Raw genomic sequence first — 9,878 nt, forward strand, 5'->3', positions numbered from 1 at the left:
CTAGAAGTGATATTAACTATCCTGACTTCCCATACAGCAAGGGAGGTATGTGACTCAATTCTGGCCAACCATCAGTGAGGGGAGTTTCCTGGGGGCTTCTGGGAAAAGATTTTCTCTTTGAAGAGCTCTGTCTCATCTCCTGGTACCCCCTCCACGCCCATACACACATTCTCCCTTAGGATACTGTAGTATAAAGGCATGATGCCTGGAGCTCCAGCAGCCCTTTTGAGGCCTTGAGGAAAGTTATGGCCTGAATAACAAAGACAGTAAAGACAGAAGGAGTCCCCTGGTTCCTAATGACATCTCCATGCCACCAAATCAATCACAGAGCTAACTTCCTCCACCAACAATAAACATCCTTTTGATTTAAGGTCTGATTAAGATTTATTGGCTGGGTTTTTGATTAATCACAGATAAGCTCACATTTGTGTTTTGTTCTTTCTTTCACAATAAGCATATATTACTTTTGTAAATTCAGTAAGGCCCCCCAAAAAACTTTAGAGGAAAAAAACCCAAAAAATAAAATAAAATCTGATTCAAATGTAAAAAGAAAAGAGATAAAAATGGCAACACACTCATCAAGAAGTGCTGAGCCCTCAGCAGGGAGTAGCTGCTATGTCACCAAAGGCACAACCCAGGTGGGTCTGTAAGCAGAAGGACGGGAGGACGGCTTAGGGGAGATGGGGAGCTCTGAGCAAATCACCAGTTGTATGGAGGCTTAGGGATCTGAGTGGGGGGAGCGGTCAGCAAGAGTCCCAGCAGCAGGAAAAGAGGAGGAGCCAAGACGCTGATGTGGGGGTAAGACCCCATTTAGGGGCAGAGGCATTGGGGCAGGCCTGGAGGGGCCCGAGACATTGGGATAGGCCTCTAAGGAACTGACCAGGGAATCTCAAAGAGGGGTGGACAAGGTGTTTCTTTGGGGTACAGGAAGAAAATATCAGAACTTCTGGTTATGTTTATGTTTTGAAGGAAGAGGGAAGGGAAAGAAGAGAAAGAAAAAAAGGAAGAAGAGGAAAAGGAGGAAGGAAGGGGAGGAGGAGGAGGAGAAATTAAGTTTTACTGGCCCTGTAGAGCTACAAACCAAGGTCGACTACAGAGAGGCCTCTAGCACCTCTGAAACCAACAGAGTGACACATGCGCCCTCTCCTGTGCATGTAAGGTAATGCAGCCAGGGCAAACATTCCCAGGGATAGTCTCAGGTTGCAAAGCAACCAGCCCTCACACAAGGGCTTCCTTAAAAAAACCTCCACTGAAGATTTAACAATGTGAGCACGAGCAAATGTCCACTGAGGTCTCCACTTATGAAGAGGTGGGAATGAAAAATGAGCAATGGAATTAAATGCAGCCGATGGCACACTGCTGTCTTTGGATCTTGGTGCCTTAGGTAGGTCTGTGCCAGCTGTGTCAGCTGGACACAAAGAATGTCAATGCCGGGCTCTCACAGAGGGTTGCCCAGGAGTTTCCAAATGCACTGAACAATGTCTGTGTAGGAGAGCGTTTTCAGTGAGAGCGAAATATCTGCGGGGCCATGAACACATAGAAACAAAAATTTTATTTTTAAAATATTAATTTCAGCCCTGGCCGGTGTGGCTCGGTCGATTGGAGCGTCATCCCGTAACCGAAAGGTTGAGGGTTCGATTCCCAGTCAGGGCATATACCTAGGTTGCAGATTCAGTTCTGCAACCAATATATACGGGACATATACGGGAGGCAACCAATTGATGCTTCTCTCTCGCATCGATGTTTCTCTCTCACCTTCGCTCTCTCTAAAACCAATGAAAAAAATGCCCTCGGGTGAGGAGTTTATAATATACACACACACACACACACACACACACACATACTCTAACCCTTCTACTTTTTGTGTATGTTTTTAATGCACATAATATAGTTACAGTATTATATGCTGGCATTATACCTGACCACTCAATATCCACACACACAGGAGAGAACGCTCAAAAGTGTTTCCTTAACAGGAAAGCATGATAAAAACTGTGTGGAGGTCACTGGCAGCAGCCTGGCTGTCACGTAACTAACTGATTTGGTGCTCTGGAGATTATAAATAGACTCCAGGGAAGTGATTTTCAAATACTCATGCACACAAGAACCCTCTCTGGAGAATGTTAAAAATAAAAACGTCCAGCCCTTCCCCAGACCGATGCAATCAGGGCCTGCAGGTGGCACTCCTGGGTAGCTAAGGGGAGCACCCCACGAAGCTCCCGTTGGCCCCTTCAGATTGGCTGCTGGTCGGCTCGCCCATCTTCTAAGCAGCTGTATTTAATCTGGTGTTTGTTCAGGCCTTCTACAGAGCTCTGCACGTCAATTGCTGTCTTCGGCATTTCTCCAAGTTCTATTTGGTTCTTTTTCTAACTTCCTGGTCATTTTTTATTGTACTTACACGTTCTGTTCCTCCTATTTTATCCTTTTCACGTATAAAATAGGTCTTGTATCTCCACACCTGAGCATCCAATGCCCGCAGTGTCTGCAGGGTCTGGGTCTGCGGACTCTCACTCACGGCGCCCGCCTCTCTGTACAGCACGTCATCTTTTATCACGAGCTCCCACGTGCCAGAACTCTACCTGAAGGAATTTTCCGAGGCCCAGGCAAAGGGGATGCTCCTAAAGAGAGGGCTTGTTTGTCCTTGTCAGGAGCTTAGGGGCACACAGTCCCAGATTCATCCTCAGCATGCTATTTCTAGGACATTTCAAAGGGTATAATTCAGGCCCAAACCCACCTGGGGGATAGCCAGTGGCCAGAAATTCTCAGAGGAGGCCTTTTCAGTCCCCACCTATTTCTAAGGCTCTGTGGCTTTCAAGGTGGGTTTTCTCTAGTTGGATCTGGTTTTGCACGAGGCAGTCCACCTGCCCAGCCTTCCCACAGCACAGCCCCTGTCCCCACGGCCATGTAAATCTGAATGTCTTCCGAGCATCAGGAGACTTCAGTCTTCAGTCCCTGCCTCGGCTCTTTGCTCCTGTTTTCTCCTTGCCCTTGGGAGGGTCCCTTTTCTTCCTTGCAGGTACAACCCCTCATTCCAAAGGATGCTTTATAGATTTCAGGCAGCATTAGGTAGTGGGAGGCTCTCTACTCAGGCACACTGTCCTCTCTCTGGTTGACTGCGTCACTTCTCAGAAATACAACCCCAACCCCAGGGACTGCTCAGGCGAACACAACAACCGCTCCATGCCAGCCAGCCAGCCAGAACTTTCTGTCTGTGGCAAGCCTGCAAGGGGTGACTGAGAAAGAGGAACACCACCATCTAGAGGCTTGAAATAGAGACTGCTCAGCTGTGACAGCCGACTTGGGAGTACGCCCTGAGAATGATAGCACTAGAAGGCTTAGCATCAGGATTATGACAACAAAAATACTAACGGTGCCTGACAGTCACAAACATTTATGCTGCACTTAAGGGCCAGGCACTGGTCGATGTTTTATGGATATTAATGTATGGAACCAGCATTAACGATCTAACTTACAGACAACAAAACGGAGGCCTAAAGAAGTTAAATACGCATGCAGGCAGCCCAGCTCCAGAGGCGGGCTTCTTGGCCACTGAGCCACACGGCTGTTTACTGAACTTAGTATGTGCCAGGCCCATGCTCGGGGTGCTCGTGTGCGCAACAGACCCGACCACCAGACCCAGAGGTGAGTGCTGCACTGTACAGAGGAGGAGGTGGGTGTGGAAAGGCTCTGTGACTTGCCCTGGACACACCAAGTAAATGGCAGAGGAGAGATCCGAGTGCAGAAAGCCATTATCTGGAAGCAGAGCTTTTAGCATCTGGGCACTAATGGCCGCATATGATAAGGACCAATGCTGCATGTTCTCGTAGTCAGTATTAATAACTGCATATGCATGCTCCAGGACAGGCCTTGATAGGCACTGTCACCTGCATCCTCGCGTGAGTTCCAGGAGATGAATTCTATTATTACCCTTAGTTGGTAAGTATGGAAACAGAGGCTCAGAGAGATCCAGCTACTTGCCCAAAGTCACACAGTTACTAAGCAGTGTCAAGATTCAAACCCAAGCCTTGGCTGGTGTGGTTCATTGGATTGAGTACCGCCCTGCAAACCAAAGGATTGTTGGCTCGATTCCCAGTCAGGGAACATGCCTAGGTTGCAGGCCAGATCCCCAGTAGGGGATGCAAGAGAGGCAATCACATATTGATATTTCTCTCCCTCTTTCACTCCCTTCCTCTCTGTCTAAAAATAAATAAATAAAATCTTAAAAAAAAAAAAGATTCAAACCAAGTAGATTGCCTCTGGTGAGTCCCCACCCCCCATGCAGTGCCCTCCCACACTCACTCCAGTCTGTGCCAGAGCCGCACTGGCCAACAGAGTGCGGTGGGAATGGCACTGTGTGGCTCCAGGCTGTGCCCTTAAACAGCCTGCAGCCTCTGCTTCTTCTCGCCTGAAAATCTGGCTGTTCGGAGCCCTGACCATGTGAGTAACCCCACTACCCTGCTGGAGACACCAGGTGGAGAGGAGAGGGCCTGAGACAACACTCTCAGTGAGAGGGCACTGGCCATCTCGGTGTCCCAGGCCAGCCCCCTGATGACTCCAGTCCTGGCCACCCTCTGATCTCAACCCCTTGTGAGGCCACCCAGCAAGACCAGCAGAAGAACTGCCCAGCTGAGCTCAGTCAGGCCACAGATCAGAGAGACAGAATAGAAGGCCCACTGTTTTAAGCCCCTAAGCTTTGGGGCAGATTGCTAAGTAGCGACAGAAAGACTGAAACCAATTACAAAGCTTACACTTGTAAGAAGGGCCACACAAAGTTAAGCACTTCCGAAAAAACTATCCCAGCAGCCTGAGCATTAATGTGGTGTGTTGGTTTCCTGTTGTTCCTGTAAGAAATGGCCTCAAACGTGGAGGCTTAAAACAACACAAATTTATCATCTATGGTTCTAGAGATAGTAAGTTTAAAATGGGTCTCACAAGGCTCAGCTCAAGGTGTCAGCAGGGGAAAGGTCCTTCCCAGAGGCTCTAGGGCAGAACCCACCTCCCTGCCTCTTCCAGCTTCTAGAGGCGCCATTTGTTACTTGGCTCACTGCCCCTCCCCCACCTTCAGAGCAGGCGGAGTAGCACCTTCCAATCCTCCCCTTTCCCCGTCTTCCTCTTTCCGGTCTAAGAACCCTTCTGATTACAGCAGCCACATGCATAATCCAGGATAATCTCATAATCTCCCTATCCCCAATCCTTGATTTAGTCACATCTGTGAAGTCCTCTGTGCCTGAGGTAACACCTTCACAAGTTAGGGATTAGGATGTGGCCCTCTTTGGGGGGTGTCCATTATTCTGTCTCCTGTGAGTGGTAACCTACAAAAATGACCAGCACATGCCAGAGGAATAAGCAGAAATGAAATGGCATCCTCCCTCTGCCCAGAGACACCCCGCAGCTCCCCTGGGCACGTCAGCAGCGCACTTTGCGAGAGTGGCCTCAACCTGCCTGGCATCACCAAGCTCTTTTATTTCTTTCTCCCCCAGAAATCTTTGTTTAAAAAAGATCCTTGCCTCCCCAGCACAGTGCATCATCGATGAGTTATGCTCTGGCATTTACTGTTCTGCCCTCAGGCAGACGCACCTACCACTACAGCCTCTCCTGTGGGAACACAGACAGCAGGCCTACCCTGCTGAGTCAAAGGGACCCCAGCCAAAGGCACGGACTTTAGAAGTGTTGGTCAGCTCAGGAGGCCTGACCCGGGAGAACGCGAAGCTGCTGCTGGCTCTGGGAAATTCTAATCGCACCGTCTGAGGGCCACAGCCACGGGCAGCTGGCAATGTGGAGACAGAAACAACACAATAAAAGGAGTTTAATGATTAAAGTCAGTGCTCTCCACCATCTGGGAGCGTCTCCCACTGAACCCTTCCCGGACTGAACTCCTGGTCCTTTCTGCGCAAGCTGCCCCTCCTCCAGGCTGCCGGGTCACGCCCAATCCCCAGGAAATCCTGCTGCTCTACCTTGCAAACAAGTCCACTGGTTATTCATTGCTAAGGGGAAAAGGAAAGGTTCTTTAGTGGTCACCACCTTCGTCAAGGGATCCAAGTCACCGCCACAAATGACGGAAGCCACAGACATCAGTAGCCCCCTGGGGTGATGTCCTCGGGATGCACCATAGCGTCTCCGGTGTTTCTGCCAAAGCTGCCCAACATAAATCAAATCAGAGGAAAGGATCAAAAACCCCAGACTGTGGGACACTCGACGGGACAACTGGTTAGGACCCTTCCAGGTGTCATGAGAAACAAGAAAGTACAGGGGTGCTGTTACACAGCAGGCTCAGCAAACATTTTCTGCCCAGGGTCACAGAGAAAATATTGCAGCCTTGTGGGCCATGCAAACCCGACTTTGCGGCCACAGACACTATGCTAACAAATGTGCGTGGCTGTGTTCCAATAAAACTTTATTTGTGAAGACGGGCAGTGGGCCAGATTGCTGAGCCCTGTTGTATTAATAGATTAAAGGGTACTAAAGAGACATGATAATCAAATGCAGTACATGTTCCTTAAGCAGGCCCTAGATTAGAAATAATAATAAACAGTAAAAAGAGGCACTTGGGGGCAGTTGAAGAAATCAGAACATGAGCTATACATTAAATAACATTGTTATCAATATTACTGTTATCAGTATTAAAATTCTCAGGTGTGGTACCCTGGCTGGTGTGGCTCAGTGGATTGAGTGCTGGCCTGAAAACCAAAGGGTCGCTGGTTCCATTCCCAGTCAGGGCACGTGCCTGGGTTGCAGGCCAGGTCCCCAGTAGGGGGCGCACAAAAGCAACCACACATTGATGTTTCTCTCCCTCTCCTTCTCCTTCCCTTCCCCTCTCTCTAAAAATAAATAAAATCTTTTAAAAAAAATTCTCAGGTGTGGCGTTGGCACTGTGTTACACAGAATGGTTCTGTTCTCAGGGGATAAGGTTGAAATATTCAGCAGCGAAGTGTCAGGTCCACAACTTATTTTCAAATCATTCAGGGAAGAAAGTGTGCATACGTATGTACGCGCCCACACATGAGAGACAAGACACAGAAAATTTGTTGAAGGCTAATAACGAATGAAATCGGTGGTAAAGGGTATGTCACTGATGACTATACCATTCTTTCATCCAGCTTTTCTGTGGGTTTAGAATTTTAAAAATCAGACTTGAGGAAAAAATTTCTCCAGAGTCTGACTTCTCCTTCCCACGCACCTCCCACCTGGACTACTGCGGTTGCCCCCTCCCTGCACCCACCTCACCCTATGATGGCCAAATAAATGGGCACTGTCACATGTAACGCAGATCCTGTCCTCCCTCTGCTCGGCCCCTGCAGTGAGTCCCATCCACTCAGAGTGAGGCCAAAGCATGTGCAGGGGCCTGCGGGCCCGCAGCCTGCCCGCCCTTCCCAGCACGGCCAGTTTCCCCTCTGCCCTCAGTTTCCACCTGGTCTGTCTGCTCAGCCACACTGCCCTCACTGTTCATCCAATGTGCCAGGCACACCCTCACCTCAGGGCCCTTGCACGTGCAGAGCCTTTGGGCTAGAATGTTCTTCCCCCAGACACCTGTACTGCTTGCTCCCTCCTTTCCTTGTATTTCCAATGAGCCTCCCTCATAATCCTATCTAGACCTACAACCTGCCCCCGAATACTCCTCCTCCTTCTGCATTCCTGATGACTTTTTGCCTCTCCTTCCCTGCCATATCCGCAATACCTACATAATAGTCACAACTCAGTGAGGACCATGGACCAACGTTATACATTCACTTACTTCTCACAATACATTGCGTATTGTTCACAGTATAAACATGTATATGGTACACAGAATGGGAATAGTAATAGTATATATATATATCGTAATAATTTGTAAGGATTTAATGTTAGACAGCCTGTGAAGTACTTAGCACACTGCCTGGCACAAAGTGACTGTCCATTAAGTGGCCCACTACACGGAACAGGGGCCTCAAGCTCTGAGTGGTTAAGTGACCTGCCCAAAGCTACCTGGGGTGGGGCCCAGATGGGAACCCATGTCAGTCTAACTCAAGAAACCATTTTCTTTTCTTCTTTTTAAAAAGATTTTATTTATTTATTTATTTTCAGAGAGAGGGGAAGGGAAGGAAAGAGGGAGAGAAACATCAATGGGTGGTTGCCTCTCATGCGCCCACACAAGGGACCTGGCCCACAACCCAGGCATGTGCCCTGACTGGGAATCGAACCAGCAACCCTTTGCTTCGCAAGCTCCCGCTCAATCCACTGAGGTACACCAGCTAGGGCATCCAAGCCACTTTCTACTCCATAATGCTAAGGCATGTCACGGTGTTTGGGTGAAAGGCAGTGGCAGGAAACAGAAACCAGCTCTGGGAATCCACAGTGCAGGACATAAAGTCCTGCCTCTGGCACAAATTCATGTGCGACCTCAGCAGTTCACTTCCGGAAGTTCTCGAGCCTCCATTTTCTCTTCTATAAACTGGGAGAAGTCATTTCCCTTCCCTGACGTGGGGACAAAACAGCGTGGGAGTCAAATGAGAGGGCTGATGTGAAAGCACTTGCTGCGCAATGCAGCACTTTTCCAGCCTGAGACCAGCAGCCGCGGCAGAGGGCCCACCCACCAAACGTCAATGGACTAAGAATGGTAGGCCCTGGAAAGCACACTCAAAGTACCCAAACTTATAAAGAAAGAAAAAAAGGTGCACTCCTCTTAACCATTTGCCCTTTGCACATGCTCCTCCCTCTCCCTCAACATCATCCATGTCCCTGTTGTCTGGTGAGGTTCTCCTCACCCTGAAGTCCTCCCTGAACCCCAACCCAGGTCAGGTGTCCAGGGGCCAATCCCATCCCAGCTCTGCCCACTGCAGTCATCACTCTGGTAGAATGGGCCTGTCCTACTGGACTGCACGCTCCTGGAAGGCAAAGATTGGGCTGGCTGGGCCCTTCCGCTGTTTCACCAACACTGCCAAGCACAAGGCCAGGCACTGAGATGATTATCAGAAAATACCAGCTACCCATATTTTGCCGTGTATAATGAGCACCTTTTTAACCCAAATTTTTGAGGGAAAAATAAGGATGTGCATTATACATGGGTATAATAATTCCGTGTATAATGTGCACAACTATATGGGTGTGCATTATACATGGCAAAATATGGTAAATGAAGTGACGGATGGATGGGTGGATGAATGGTGGTTTCCTGAGAAACAAATTATGTTCATTTCTTTACTCCGTGCTCCCACAGGCCTAGAGCATATAGTTCGTTTATTTAAAAATAGCTCATATTTTAAGTGTTTACTATGCCCTTTAGATCTCAGCTCGGGCTGTCCTCCTCTAGACAGACCTCCTGGCACCAGGTCCCTGGGTCAGGCGGCCTTTCTGGGCTCCACAGTCCTCACCACCCTGACCACTCTGGGTTGACAATGACAATGACAGTCACGACTGTATCTCCCAGTACCCAGCAAAAAGCCAACAGACTCTGTCTACTAAATGAATGGATGAACAAACCCGGTATATCAGTGGACTAATGAGAAGATGGATGAGTGTCCACTCTGGTTAAAATTACCCTTTTCCAGATTCCCAGGCCTACACTTCGCCCAGACCCACACTTCGCCCTGAGCCATGCTTCTAACCCAGTCCTATTACCCAGAGTATTAACTGGGGCAAACCGATGTCCTAAAAGGATGATATACAAGCGCCTCTCACCTCCCAGGACGGGAGGAAAACTGAGGCCCAAGATAGAGTTTAGAAAGCCAAGGCGCCTACAAACGACCCCATCTAGTCCCTCCTCCGCTTGCCCTCAGCTCCTCTCATTCCTAGAATACCCCGCCCGAAGTACTCTCTTCTCACACTATTGGCTCGCCTAGACGCCAGTCTCCACGCGCTCTCTTCTCCTATTGGCTGGTATTTTCAACTAAGGGAGCTGGAGC

The 9,878-nt window shown here is 49.0% G+C and overlaps 2 protein-coding genes across 2 annotated transcripts in view; both read right to left on the reverse strand.

Moving 5' to 3' along the window:
- OPA3 (outer mitochondrial membrane lipid metabolism regulator OPA3) overlaps positions 1–9,878 on the reverse strand; it is a 62,052-nt gene that overhangs the window by 51,382 nt on the left and 792 nt on the right. The gene's annotated exons all lie outside the window — the stretch shown is intronic.
- The window catches only part of LOC128779655 (optic atrophy 3 protein-like), a 39,014-nt gene that overhangs the window by 28,239 nt on the left and 897 nt on the right, over positions 1–9,878 (reverse strand). The gene's annotated exons all lie outside the window — the stretch shown is intronic.

Source organism: Desmodus rotundus, chromosome 12 (assembly GCF_022682495.2).
Source record: "Desmodus rotundus isolate HL8 chromosome 12, HLdesRot8A.1, whole genome shotgun sequence".
NCBI lineage: Eukaryota > Metazoa > Chordata > Mammalia > Chiroptera > Phyllostomidae > Desmodus > Desmodus rotundus.